Genomic DNA, 14,382 nt, shown 5'->3' on the forward strand with positions numbered 1-14,382 from the left:
TCTCTTGGATTTATTATCCTCTCAAGTGTCCACAGAATTCCAAATGTATACTATCAGCAGCTGGCAAACGTCACAGCAGCTGTGGACAGTCTGAAGCAGCACCATACCCCACACCTGGGATTAAAAGGAAAAACATAGTCCCATAACATAACTGGGTTTTTAAAGAAACCAAAATTCTTACGGCACAAATGTATTCCTATGTATTGTTACTTTTCTTCACTGCTGAGACAAGTACCTGATAAAACAGCTTAAGGACAGAAGGAAGTTTTCTGGTGCCTGTGGTTGGTGGTTTGTTCTCCTTTATGGTGGCAAGGCAATGGGAGCATGGCTCAGGAACACAAGCTGTTCTCTGTTCTTTCCTACCTAGGACCCAAAGAAATGTTTTGTCATTTGTCGCTAACTGGTTCTACTCATCCAGCTCCTGCCCAGGAGCACATGCTCCCTCCGTAGCTACTGACTGAGGCTTTGCCCAATGATTACGAAGTCAATTTCCCACCTGCTTGAAATAAACATAATTAAGAGGGTAAATTGAAAACTGGAAGGTAACCTAATATACAAAGAATGCAAATGAGTTCCAGAAGTAAATGGATTGTTGTATCTTGGGGAATATTTGCTGTCTGAGGACACTGCTGGGTTGGATTATCCTTTTCTCCCCTCACAAATGGCCTAGAACCACTGGTAACTATTTTTCTAGTCAGGTTGAATAAGTCTGTGTATATGTGATATAGTAGCAAGAAAACGTGACTTTATGGGGCTGGAGGGATGGCTCAGTAGTTAAGAGTGCTGGCTGCTCTTCCAGAGGACCTGGGTTCAATTCCCAGCATCCACATGGTAGCTCACACCTTTCTGTAACTCCAGTTCTAGGGGATCTGACACCCTCACACAGGCATACATGCAAACAAAACATCAAGTAACATAAAATACAAATAAATCATAAAAAAGGAAAACACGACTTTGGAAGTGTCCCATCCATCTGATACCATTTTTATTCTGTGACCTTGTATAACAGACCCTTTATCCTGTCATAGCTTCAGTTAAAGTTGTAAATTTGACCCGGGAAGAGCCTCAGTAGAGAAACTGCCTTCAGCAGATTGGCATTTGGGAATGTGGGAGGGGGAACATTTTCGACTGAGTTGTCTAAGAAAGGTAGCCAAGCAAGCCATAGTAAGGACAATAAGTGGCATTTCTCAGTGGTCTTTGCTTCAGTTCCTACCTCAAGTTCCTGACCTGACTTTGTTGGATGACTGACTGTAACCTGTGAGTCAAACGCCTTTCTCCTCTAATTGTTTTTGGTCAGTATTTTCTCATTGCAATATGAAGCAAACTAGAACATCCTCTTTTCTATTTGTTAAGAGGACAGCAATTCTAATCTTGTGAAATTATTGTGTATGTTCATCACCTGGCAAATACACAGTCAGTGGTATGGCAGGATTAGAAATGCATGTGCCCTACTTATCGTTAAAGTGATTTATCATTTTTAAAACATACTCAAAACGCAGTTACATAAAGCTAGTAACTTACAGGTGCTTTATTTTACATTCATTTTTCAAAGGACTATTTATTGCTTGCTATTCAATGTGTGTCACAAGCTGAGTCATAACATCGTGATTTATATTTACCTCCCACCCACTCAGGTTTCTTTCTGAAGATCCTTACACTAGAAAGAAATTACAATCTTGGGAAATTAAACAAGAAACTGAGGTTTTAGGTGGAAACAAGAGCAGGCCCACGGGTAGCTCTTTTTAGATACAGCTCCTAGCGGGAGGGACACGTACAAATTTCAGCCGTTCTCCCCCCCACAACCCCTCCGGAAGATGCTAGGGGCGGGGCTTAGCAGCTGAGGAAGGCAGGCCTAACAATGCCGCGTAGGGTGAGAGATGCTGGAGGCTGTTCTGGCAGGTTACCATTGGGCAAGATTGAGAATGACGTAATAGCCACGCGCCTTCAGATTCAGGCAGCCGCTGGCTCGGCGTTTGCGCACCAGGAGTTTGTTGCTGCTGTAGCCGCCTGGAATTGTGGGGATTGTGTCTGCCCCTCGGCTGCGGTGGAAAGCCGAAGGTAGGGGAGGTGAGGGCCCCGGGCCCTGGAGCGGGACACAGGGTGGATGGCGCCGGCCCGGCCTCCTGCCGTTAGCGGCCTCCTCCCTCCCGCGCTCTCCGCACCTTCCCTCAGCGTCCGGGTCCCACCACAAACACCTCAGTGCCTCGCGGGCCAGACGCCCAACAGCATCCTAGGCTGGCAGCCCAAAAGCTGTGCTCTGTCATGTCATTTTCCTCTTAGCGACGCAGTGACCCCCCTCCAACGCCAGAAGAGGGTGCAGTGGCTTTGGCCTGCACATCTGTTTTGAGTTTCCTTCTTTATTCTCCACCATCGGCCTCAGTTTTCCCACATTTGTTCAAAGAAGGGATGAATTAGATGTTGCTCTCTGAGACACTTCCATGGTTGACGTTTTGGTAATTAGTCAGTACCTCCCGAGTCTCTTGACATATGGTATTGCGCCCTACACCTTTGGTATCCTACCTCCCATTTGTGTGTTTTCCTTTGCTTTGGTAGATGTAAAACTTGCCTTTGACGCACGGGTTATAAGGTTTATTGTGATTTTGAATTTGTGCTTAATCTCTAGGCCTCCCCCAGGAACTTCGTTGCTGCTCACAAAGCAGGTGATCCCACTCAGATGGCCCCTGAATCCTTTTGATGGGAAAGAACTGGATTCCAGAAATCTCCAACAGCTGAGAAAATAGTAGCAACTTCTTTTTGCACAGTTAGGCACCTTTAAATATATATTGATGAGGGCTGGAGATGTACCTCAATGGTGCAGCCCTGAATTCAGTCCCTAGCATCACATACACAGGTGTACACTCTATAGTGTCTACCTGTAATCCCAGCACTAAGGTGTAAGGCAGGAGCTTCAGAGATTTCAGTGTTATCCTTAGCTACACAGGGTTCCAATTCAGCCTAGAAGACTTGAGACTTCTGTTTATCTAATCTCTATGACCCGTATGTTGGATCAGTTTCTAAAATGAATTTATAATGCCTGGTTTCTGTTCAAATCCAGCTGGCTCTCCCACTCAAACAAAACAAAACTGCAAACTGCTTTGAGGGAGTGATTAGATTAACCCACACTAGGTAGGCAGGAAGAAAATGAGTCCTCCCTGTTTGCTAAGAGAAGAATCTGATGTGTTTACAAATCCCAGCAGTATTTGTTTTGAGAGTGTGAAAGACTGTGTATATATGTTCTGTGTGTGTGTGTGTGTGTGTGTGTGTGTGTATGTGTATGGCCTTTTTAGCTTTACATGCAAATGTTTTTCATTCTGATAAAAAAATATAGACATTTAGAGATTAGATGAAATTTTAATGGAAACCATAATGTAAAATTAGGATTGCTGTGTGTGTGACATGGGTCAGTGTTTTCCACTGGGACTTGGCTCTTGAATGCTTAAGATGAGCTGCCACATCAGATTTATCATAACCTTTCTTTCAGGTCGTAAGTTCAATCTGCATGTTAATACTTTTGCTGTTTTAGGGAAACTGGCAATAGAAAACACCACATATTTAACTGATAATGGGCGAGGGAAGTGTGTTAGTAGGCACGTGACAGCTCAGAAATAAAAATCGCACGGCATTTAATGTTGTTTTCTTCCTCTTTCCTGTTGTTTTTTGAAGGCTGTTTCATCTCTACTGAGGCCAACTTTGAGTCCCTGTATGTCTCATGACAGGGAAAAGGGCCAATTAAGTGAAACTGAAAAATAACAAAATGGATTTGAAAATAGCTAACACACTAGAAGCTCCAATCTGCTGTCTCTCAGTGGTGTGTGTAGGTGTGGCTTTGGGGCCTGGGGATGGGCAGCATCTAAGTTCTAAAGCAGTTTTGAAAATCCACACCTAGAATTTTTTTTCAGAGATAAGTCACATTAGCACCTCAAACTTTTTTTCTAAAAACTAAGTGGCACATGGTTATTAAACCATGAAACTAATATGTCTTCAGATGAATTAAATCTTTTTTTTTTTTTAACTGGGTCTCACTATGAGGTTGTGGCTGTCCTCAATTAGGAGACCCCTGCCTGCCTCTGCCTCCAGAGCACTGGGATTAAAGGTGTTCGCCATCTTGCCTTGTCTCCTTCTATTCTCACTCTCTGTCTTAAATGAAACTCTTATGGAGGCAATCTTCCAGTCGCTTGGGAAAGCCTCTCTTCAGAAAGCCAATCTGAATGTTCTTTTTTTTGCGGGGTGGGGAGGTGTTTGAAACAAGGTTTCTCTGTAGCCCTGGCTGTCCTGGAACTCACTCTAGAGACGAGGCTGGCCTCAACTCAGATATCTACTTGCCTCTGCCTCCTTAGTGCTGGGATCAGAGGTGTGCACTGCTACCTCCTGGCACTGCTGCGTCGCCTGACTGTTTAATTTTTACCACTTATTGGCCATATGACCTTGGGTAAGTTCTTCACCTCTTTTTTTTTTTTTTCCCCGAGACAGGGTTTCTCTGTGTAGCCCTGGCTGTCCTGGAACTCACTCTGTAGACCAGGCTGGCCTGCAACTCAGAAATCTGCCTGCCTCTGCCTCCCAAGTGCTGGGATTAAAGGCCAGTTCTTCATCTCTTAAGCTCAGTTTTCCACTGTTTAAAATGGGAAGACCACTTAAGAGGATGGTGAGTGAAACGACGAGAGTGGAAGTTTTTCAGACACAGGAATGCAATGAAGATGTCCACTGTAGAAGAAGTGGAGGAGTTTGGGGCTTGTCTTCTCAGTACTGGGGATCAAACTCTATGGCCTGCAGCACAGGCATCTCTAGTTCCTAGATTAGGTGTCAATTTGGAAACCCATCCTGTGGTGCTAATCTTTTCTCTGAGTGAGGATGTACTTAAGCTTCAAGGTTTAGTCTAGTTGTCGGTGGAGAGCTTCCTATTTTAATTACATGTGGTCTGAAGAGGAAATATTCTGCCCTCTGTTTTTTTCATTTTGTTTATGGGTCTCACTATTGATAGTCTGTTGTTCAGATGATATGACTAGTTTATATGATCAGTAATGGTTTCTCTTTGCTCAAGTGCATGTAGAACCTCATGGACTTTTCTTGACTTTTGAAGAGCCATTCTTGACACCCGTGCAGTCTTTTAACCTGATGTTAGGAGAGATCAGTGGGGGAACCTCCTTCAGGCTAGGCTTGTAGTTCCTTCTGGGTCCATCAGCAGTAGTTTAATTTCTGTCACTGTCATAAACTGCCTGTTGAGAGCAACTTTAAGGAAGAGTTAGAGCCCTTCATTTTGGGGAAGTCAAGACAAAATTTAAGTTACTAGTCACATAGTCACAGTCAAGAGCAGAGAGAAATTCATGCTCACTCTTGACTTATACAGTTCATGGTCCAGACCATGAGATGGTATTTTCTGTAGGAGTCATGAAGGCCTCTGTGCTCCCAGAGAAGCACTAGGGGAAGCTGGAATGTTAAACACATAGGGTTGTTCCTTCAAGGGAAGGAATGCACAACCTGTTATGTGCTCAGAAGGTGGGGAGTGGACGTGTTTAATTGCCTGCTGATCTTTGCTTTACCTGTCTGGAGAGTTTTCTAGCACCAGATCCTCCCAATTTTATTTAGCTTACATCGTTCCTCAGAGAGATTCATAAAACTTTGTTAATGCAGGATTAGGTTAATTATCCACAGAATAAGTTTTCACCAAATTGTGCTGTGCTTTAAACATGCCTGAAATTGCTCGAGGTCAGACTCCGGAAGGTTGAACCCACACTGGCTACTGAGTTGTGTTGAACCAAACTGCCTTCTTGTCTTATCAAGGGGATTGTCACTCTGCTGACTGTGGAGGTTGCAAAGGCCCCTGTAGTTGTCCATATTCAGAGTGGATGTTGCCACATCAGTTAACGCAATTAAGAAATTTTCTTTGAACTCCAGAGAACTTCCTGCCGCTGCCTCCTGAATGCTGGGATTATGCTGGCAGTAAAGGCATGCACCACCACTTGGTTTATCTACCTTAAATTATCCTTGTAAGATAGGTTAATTTTACTATTTTATTGAAGAAGAGATTGAGGTTTAGTATTTTCAACAAGGTAGAAGCGAAGGATGGAGGTGTATATTTAGTTATGCCTAGTTATGCCTGCAAGGGATGTAGACAACTTGCTTGATGCAGTCGGGAATTAAAGCTAGCTCATGCTTCAGATTTCCTCCCTTGTTTATTGCACTTACTCTGCCATGGTTGGCAGTCTTCAGCAGGACGTTCTCACCTTTCTGTAGGCCTTATTCTGTGTCCTGCCCTGTGGGACATGCTGGGGGACATTAAAGTGAAGTGTTCCTGTTGTTAAGGTGCTCATAGTGTTTTCAAAGATGGGACAGTCTTATGGTCCTCCCTTACTCCCCTCACTCAGTCATTTTCTTGGTCCCTCTCCTCTTTTGAGACACTGTCTCATACTGTCTTAACTGCTCTGGAATCTCCATGTAGACCAGGCTGGCTTGGAAGTCTTGGAGATCTATCTTCTTGTCCCTGCCTCCATGCTGGGCTGGTTTGTTTTATGAGATGACTAGCTGCAGCTAAGAGACATCATGGAAAGAAGCTAGTTTCTTGGTGGTGTTCAGGAGGGTCAAAGCTATGACTTTTCTCTTTGGTTCCATTTTCTAACTTGCTGATCAGCTTGTAATCCTTCACTCACTTCATAGCATAGTTCAACTCCAGTTCTAGGTTGTAGCAGGCTTGATGAACTCTAGCTTTTAATGGTTTCCCTGTGTAGCTCCCCAACTCTTTCCTAGAACTCACTCTGTAGACCAGGCTCACCTCAAATTCAGACATCTGACTGTCTCTGCCTCCCGAGAACTGGGATTAAAGGTATACACCACCACTGCCTGGCAGCTTTTTAATTTTTAAAAAATTATGTGCATGAATGTTTTATTTGCATGTGTGTTCTTGCACCATGTGTATGCTTGGTGCCTGAGGCTAGAAGAGGTTGTTGGAGTCCCTGGGACTGGAGTTATAGAAGGTTGTGAGCTGCCATGTGGGTGCTGGGAATTGAACCTGGGTCTTCTGGAAGATCATCAAGTGCTCTTAACTGCTGTGCCATTTCCCCCACCCCTTTAATTTTTAGATGTTTATAAGATAGGAATTTCTGTTTTACTTATGAATATTTCTAGTATTTCAAAACAGAAATTCTTTTTAAAGCTGTTGGGATTGATGCCTTTAAGTTAGTCCTAATGACATATATCCAGCACTTGGAAGTATGAGGCAGGAGGATCAAGAAGTTCCAGGCAAGTCTGGACTAAAAGGTGGGACTTTGTTTCCAAACTTCAGAACAAAAGAAGCAGATTGATTTTTCAAGTCCTTATGGCAGTAAGAGAGTTGGAAAAGAAATGCAATGGCAGTAGAGGAGGAGGTGGGAGAGAGTTTCTACCTGGGCTCCTCCAAAGAGGCTGGAATTGGCTTTGTTCTTCACTGTCTCTGTTCCAGACCTTGGACTCTGAGGTGTTTTGATTTGCCATCTGCTCCTCTGGTGCCTTGTGTGCTGTCTTTTCACAGCAGGGCCTGTGTCTCCAGACTGAACATTGGAATCTCTGGGTAGGTAGTGTCTGGGGTTTACATTCCTTTTCATGTCCACAGGGAAACGGGAGGGCATGCCTCTGAGTCTGCTCCCTGGCTGTGGAGCTCACCAAGGAGCTTTGTTATGTCTGTTTTGTTTTTTGTTTTTCGAGACAGGGTTTCTCTGTATAGTCCTGGCTGTCCTGGAACTCACTCTGTAGACCAGGCTGGTCTCGAACTCAGAAATCCGCCTGCCTCTGCCTCCCAAGTGCTGGGATTAAAGGCGTGCGCCACCACCACCCGGCGTTGTTATGTCTGTTGATCGTCAGTTCTCATCATCACTGATAAGTAGCACAGTTGGTGAACAGACCCATGTATGTAACCACTTCTCTCTTGGCAAGTCCTCTTCTTGTATGTTAAAGAGTTATAGGAAAAGAAAGAAGACCCTGAGATGCACCCAAAAGGGATTGATTTTAATTTTAAAACTATGTATATATGTCTCTTGTGGTCCATATTGGCCTTGAACTTAGTATGTAGTGAGATTGGACTTGAACTTCTGATCCTTCTGCTTCTAACTCTGATGAGGTAATAAGTATGTGTCACTGTGCCTGGCTTAATTTTAATTTTATATTTTGTTGTCAGGATCTTGCTATTAAGCTTAAGCTATCCTATAGTTCAAGCTGACCTCAAACTTCTGATTCTATTGTCTCAACCTTTTATGTGCTGGAATTATAGGCATGTGCCTCAATTATGTGAACGTTTCTTTACCTCTGGGTGCTGTCTCAGGCTTAAATTTTTACAGCTAATTAAACTGGAGGTGTGACTGACCAGTGCTAGTTCAGTGGACTGAAGCTTGTTAGTTTTCTAGAGTTTGGTCAGATAGCTGCTTCCATTGTGGAAATCTCACAGAAATTAAAGACATTTAAGGTTGAGACAGTTCCCAGAGGTTAAGAATTCCTGCTGCATCAGGGACCAGTTCCTAAGCAAGGTATTTAAAGGTAACCTCGGTCTTATAGTCAGTAGGAAGCTGGATTTGATTGTGTTTGTGTTGTAAAGTCTTCATCCTTAGACCCTTTTGCTCATGGTGCTTCCTGCTGGAAGAAATCACTGTAGAAGATGTTTCTCAGTTCTCCCTTCCTTGTAAGCATGGTTCCTATTCAATATGTGGCTATTGATAATTGTTATTTTATTTAGATGAATCTCATGTAGCCTAGACTGACCTCTAACTCATTTAATAGTTGAAGATGACCTTGAGCTTTTTGAAACTGTTATTTTGATTCTCCTGCCTCTACCTCTAAAGTGTGTCACAGGGGTTGATGTGGTGCTGGGATCAAATCCAGGACTTTTGAGTATCTAGGCAAATGCTCTACCGGCTGAGTTACATTTGTAGCCCCTGTTTGTTTTCGTTTGTTTGGTTTTGGGGGTCTACAGCCAGGAGATACCTCTCTAGTTTTTTAATGCATCAATTTTTCGATTGATGAGTTCTTTTATTGATGACAAAAGTGAGCCCTTGGGAAATTAAATGGGCCATGTACCTCTTTAAACTTACTTACATTATTGGGATTCTGGTGATAGTGAGAGGCAGGATACAAGCCAGGGGCTTAACAGAGGGTGACCATAGAAATTATTAGGATTGTCAAAAACATTGTAGAGAGGCAAGATGCTTTTGTGATTAAAAATCTTTGGTAATAGGAAAAAAAAATGTGTGGGGAAGGAGAAAGCCCCGTCTCATCTACTGTCTCACAGCTGAGGAAGCTAAAGTGCTCCTTTGTTTTCTGCTCACACAGGAGCATCTTCCTTCTTCCCCCTTCCTCAGAAGAAATAAGATTTGAGTCTTTCTCTGTATCAGAAATAGTACTCTGGCCAGACTGCTTTGTTTTCTATAAGGAATAGGACTGTAGACACCAGTGGACTGTATCTGGTGACCTAAGCAACCCTTGAATACATCTCTAAAAGAGAAAGAAAGGGGAAAAGAAAGAGTACATGTCAAAACAGTTTAAAACAGACTTATTTGAACGTGAGGTGTTATGCTATCTATTTGCTAGCTACCAGATTTAAGCAATTTTCTGTAAGCCTTAGTATTGGGTCTATAGGAAGGGAATAACAACACCCCCTTTTGTAGCTGTGTTGAGAGAATAGATATGGAAAGTGCTTCCTTTGGTAGTGTAACTGCTCTGCTGTCAGTAGTCTATAGGATGGAGATTTTCTGGGCTCTGGTTCAGAGGCTGTGTGGAGGAGATCTCTTGCTTTCTGATTGTCAGTTGGATGTGAAGTAGTGATCATATTAAGGGATCCTGGACCTCAGTCAAAGCTTTCCTCTGGTTTCTATGCTCATTTCTAGCCTTTGGTACACGACTAGGAAGGCACAGCTTTGTGCTGAAGTTGACTGTCTTTCTATTTAAAATTTATAACTGATGAGCTGGGTCTGGTGGTACATACCTTTAATCCCAGCACTTGGGGCAGAGGCATTTGGACCTCTGAGTTTGAGGCCAGCCTGGTCTGCATAAACTAGTTCCATGACAGCCAGGGATGCACAGAGAGACCTTACCTCAATCTTCTTTTCCTACAAATAAATATTTATAGCTGATTTGGGTGTGATGGCATATGCTTGTAATCCCAGCACTTGGGACGTGCAACAGGAGAATCAGGAGTTTAAGGACAGCTTTATATAATGAATTTGAAGCTAGCTTGGGCTACATGAGACATTGTTTTATCAAACCAAAACAAGTCTGATTAGTTAGCTGAGTTGTTTAGAGTATGATTCTATTAAAAGCAAAACAAACAGTTTAAAGTCTTTATGACTGATAGAATGGGAGTAGATAAAATGCCCCGAGGCCATTTTCACCACTCTAATATCAAACCAGTTTATTTTACTTTTTTAAATTGAGCACTGTAACCATAGCGCCTTTGCCTTGTTCTTTGGAATGAGGCTGGATGAAACTTCATTATTCTGTGGGAAGCCAGTTTGGCTTGGTTAAAAAAAAAAAAGGATTTAGAGAATTTTCAAGAAAACGCCTTTATTTTAAACTTCTTGGCAAGCCTCTATTTTCTTTCTTACCTTGTCTTATTGCTCTGTTTCCTATTACTGTGCTACTCAGTCATTACAGAAACCACCTCCTATTTCTTGCTTCTGGTTTGCTGCTTACAGACCTCCTATTTAGAGTGTTGCACAGTGAACACAGACCTGGATGCCTTCCATGGCACTCACTGCAGTAAGTTGTCCTGGTGTTCTAAGTCTATGGTCGTGTATCCCTGTCTAACAACTTGAATTACATTCTAAATTGTTACTCACCTGTCCCTTCTGCTCTCGATAAACCAGTCATGTGCTGCATTAAGCATGCCATATGCTTGTATTCCTGCCTGCTCTTTTGCCAGAGCATTCTGGGTGCCCTGCTTTATGCTGCAGAGCTGTCTTCTTTGGTGAGCCCCATTAACTCCTTATCTGTATCCCATAGCAACACCTTGGTAATTGAAACCAGCACTCCTTATTCTGGTTAGTTATTTGTCTCTTATTGTGTGAGCTGCTCAAGGATGTGGGGTATACTTTTATTTTGTGTCTCCTAGCATAATGCTGAGTATATTATAGACACCATGAAAGTTGTTGAATTAATACTTGGAAACCTGAGAACTGAGCACTGTTAAAATCCTTCTTCCTTGATGCCAGTGCTAGTGAGTTCACCATGCTCTATTCTTTTTTTTTTTTTTTTTTTTTTTACCATGCTCTATTCTTAAGTCTGCCATATCCAAAGCTGCCCGATTTCTTAGACTATGTCTTATTCTTTAAACTGGATTAGAAATTCCTTTAGAGAGTGCCTTCCTTATTCCTCATTGGTACTCATTCCTCAGCACAGTTTCTGGCACAGAGATTCTGTTTGATAAAAGTTGTTCATACAGAACTCTGCTGTTTGGTCAGTTTAAGTATCTGCTCAGTTAAGCAGTTTCTTCTGAATGGGAGTCATCAACTTAGATATTTTCAGGGCTAAGTCAGTATGAAGCAACAAAGAAGGGTGGGCCTATGTCAGATTGGAGTGTTTAAGCAGACCATGAGGGGAAGCTGCTTGTTAGCCTGTCATTGTCTTGGGCAATGTCATGACTTCATTGTCTCTTATGACAAAAGAAGCTAGAAACATTTTTTTTTTTTGGTACAATTTCTGGGGATTACCAAAGCCCATCTTTGGTCTGTTTTTCACCTATAGGCTACCTGTTCATGACCTTTGGGTAGAGACCAGAATTTACATATTTAGATCATAGAAGAATAAGAATAGAAGTCATACCTGGATGCTTTTGAGGTAGCTTTGGTGAAAGCCTGGCTCTGCTGTAGAGTGCCTGATTTTTTATAGATAGTAACTCAGGCTCTTGGGCTGCTGGTCTTATAGAGCATCACTCGAGTTCTCTGCCTCATTCACTTGTGTATTCTGACTTTGCTGGGCTATGAAAAGCTACTTTTAATATTAAACTATGTATGTGCGTGTATATGTGTCCATGTATGGGATGAGCACATGATGGCAGGTGCCCTTGGAGGCTGGAGGCATCTGATGTGTCAAGAACTTGAGTTAGTTACAAGGCAGTTGTGAATTGTCTGACATAGGTGCTAGGAACCTAACTCAGGTCCTTTGAAAAAGCAGTATGTGCTCTTTAAAAAAAAAACAAAGATTTGTTTTTATTGATGTGCATTGGTGTTTTGCCTGTATGTATGTCTGTGTGAGGGTGTCAGATCCCCTGGAATTGGAGTCGCAGGTAGTTATGAGCTGCCATGTGGGTGCTAGGAATTGAACCTGGGTCCTCTGGAAGAGCAGCCAGTGCTCTTAATGTCTGAGCCATCTCTCCAGCCCATTAAAATTTCCCTTCCCTTCCCTTCCCTTCCCTTCCCTTCCCTTCCCTTCCCCTCCCCTCCCTTCCCCTCCCCTCTCTTCCCCTCCCCTCTCTTTCCCTCCCCTCTCCTCTCCTCTTCTCTTGAGACAGGGTTTCTCTGTGTAATAGCCTTAGCTGTCCTGGAACTCACTTTGTAGACCAGAAACTCACAGAGATCCTCCTGTTTCTGCCTCTTAAATACTGGGATTAAAGGCACAGGCCACCATGCACATTCCATATGTGCTTTTAACCACAAAGCAACCTCTCCAGCCCCAAAGCAGGTTTTGAAAGATAGCTTCTCTGAGATGTCTGTAAATTTTTTTTTCTCTGTCTCTGCTGAGGCACATTTGACAGTTCTTGGATTGTGGTGTCCAGGCTGGTGTAGCACAAGGTCCTGGGAACAGTCTGTGAAGAGCCCAGAATGGGCAAACACATGAGAGAAGTGTATGAAATGATGCCCTAAGTGTGGCCAGCCAAAGGGCAAAGCAATGTAGTGCCAGGGGAGTTGGGACTGCCACGGAAGCTCTTGCAGGGCGAATCCTCCCTGCTGGTTCTCACACTTTTCTGTCAGTGCTTACTTGTTTGGCTTTACCTTCTGGGAAGGCGAGTCTTGCTGCTGGTGCAATTCCCAACCAAAGCAGAAACTAGCCAATTGGGGCATCTCTGGAAGAACATACTAGAAACAGATGATGTCTCTGGTGAGGAGGGATCTGGATGACTGAGAGTGGGAAGGAGGGCAGACTTGGCTTTTCCTCATACACCTTTGTGTGTATTTTCAAAGTTGTAATTTTTTTTAAATCTTTTTTTTTAAATTTAGGGAGATGCTTTTAAAGATTTATTTATTTTATGTATGAGGTCTATCTGTGTGTATACCTGCATAGGATCACATTATAGATGGTTATGAGCCACCATGTGGTTATTGGGGATTGAACTCAGAACCTCTGGAAGAGCAACTAGTGATCTTAACCACTGAGCCATCTCTCCAGCCCTCAAGTTTGTTGTTACTGATACTAGGAATTAGGCCCAAGACATGTTCTCTCCCTTGAGCTATATTCTTCTCCTGTTATTAATAATTTATATTCATTAATTTCATTTTGCATGTGTATGAGAGTACAATTGCATGAATGCTATGGTGGCTGGAGGGTAACTCTCTAGAGTCCATTCTCTTTTGCCATTTTGTAGGCCCTGGGGATTGAACATAGGAAAGCAGGTCTGTGAGTGAGGGCCTCTACCTGCTGAGCCATCTCCCTGTATGCTATTGTTGTTGTTAATTATTAGACACTGTTTCCTCTGTAGCCCTGACTAGCCTGGAAAGCAGGCTGGCCTTGAATTCTTGGCTAGTTCTGCCTCTGCCTTTAATGTACTGAACCAACAAGCATTTACCACCATGTCTGGCTTTTTTTTTTCTCCCCCAAAAAATCAGAGTCATATAGGCAGGCCTGGCCTCCACGTTGTTATGTGGCTGAGGATGACCTTCAACTATTTCTGATCTTCCTGCCTCTACTTTGCAAGTGTTGGGATCACAGGCATGCAGTGTCACATATGATTTATGAGGTTTGGGGATTGAACCCAGGGCTTTGTGCATGCTGAGCAAACACTCTACCAGCTGAGCTACATCTCCACCCCTCATCATTAAGTTTCAGAGCATTCCTGCATAGACCCGTGTGTTAGTTTCCTTAGTAGAATCACTCAGCTTTGTTCCTGAGATGTAAATTCCTCTGCAAATACTTAGACCCTGGTCACTATAGACTGTAGTTCAGAGGTGACAGGTTGACTTGGATTTTGTTATTCAGGGGTCTTTGGGATGACAATCAGGCCTAAAATATGATCAGTATTTTCAAATTGTTTTGAAGGCCTTTCAAACACATTACTTTAAAAAAGACTTACAAATTATGCTATTTTATGTGATACTTAGAGCATCTTTATTTTATTATAGTAAAAATCCGAGGCTTATAGAGTCTGTGAGGACCACACAACTACAAGGACAGTGCTGTGACTGATCAGCAGCCGTACCTCATGTCCACAGGCTT

General features: G+C 42.9%; 1 protein-coding gene across 1 annotated transcript in view; it reads left to right on the forward strand.

Moving 5' to 3' along the window:
- Positions 1 to 1,929: 1,929 nt before the first annotated feature.
- Positions 1,930 to 14,382, forward strand: part of Sil1 (SIL1 nucleotide exchange factor) — a 229,223-nt gene continuing 216,770 nt past the window's right edge. The window contains exon 1 of the mRNA XM_028762720.1: positions 1,930 to 2,058. The gene's annotated coding sequence lies outside the window, so the exon portion shown is untranslated. The remainder of the gene's footprint in view (positions 2,059 to 14,382) is intronic.

Source organism: Grammomys surdaster, unplaced genomic scaffold (assembly GCF_004785775.1).
Source record: "Grammomys surdaster isolate TR1022 unplaced genomic scaffold, NIH_TR_1.0 135, whole genome shotgun sequence".
NCBI classification, from domain to species: domain Eukaryota; kingdom Metazoa; phylum Chordata; class Mammalia; order Rodentia; family Muridae; genus Grammomys; species Grammomys surdaster.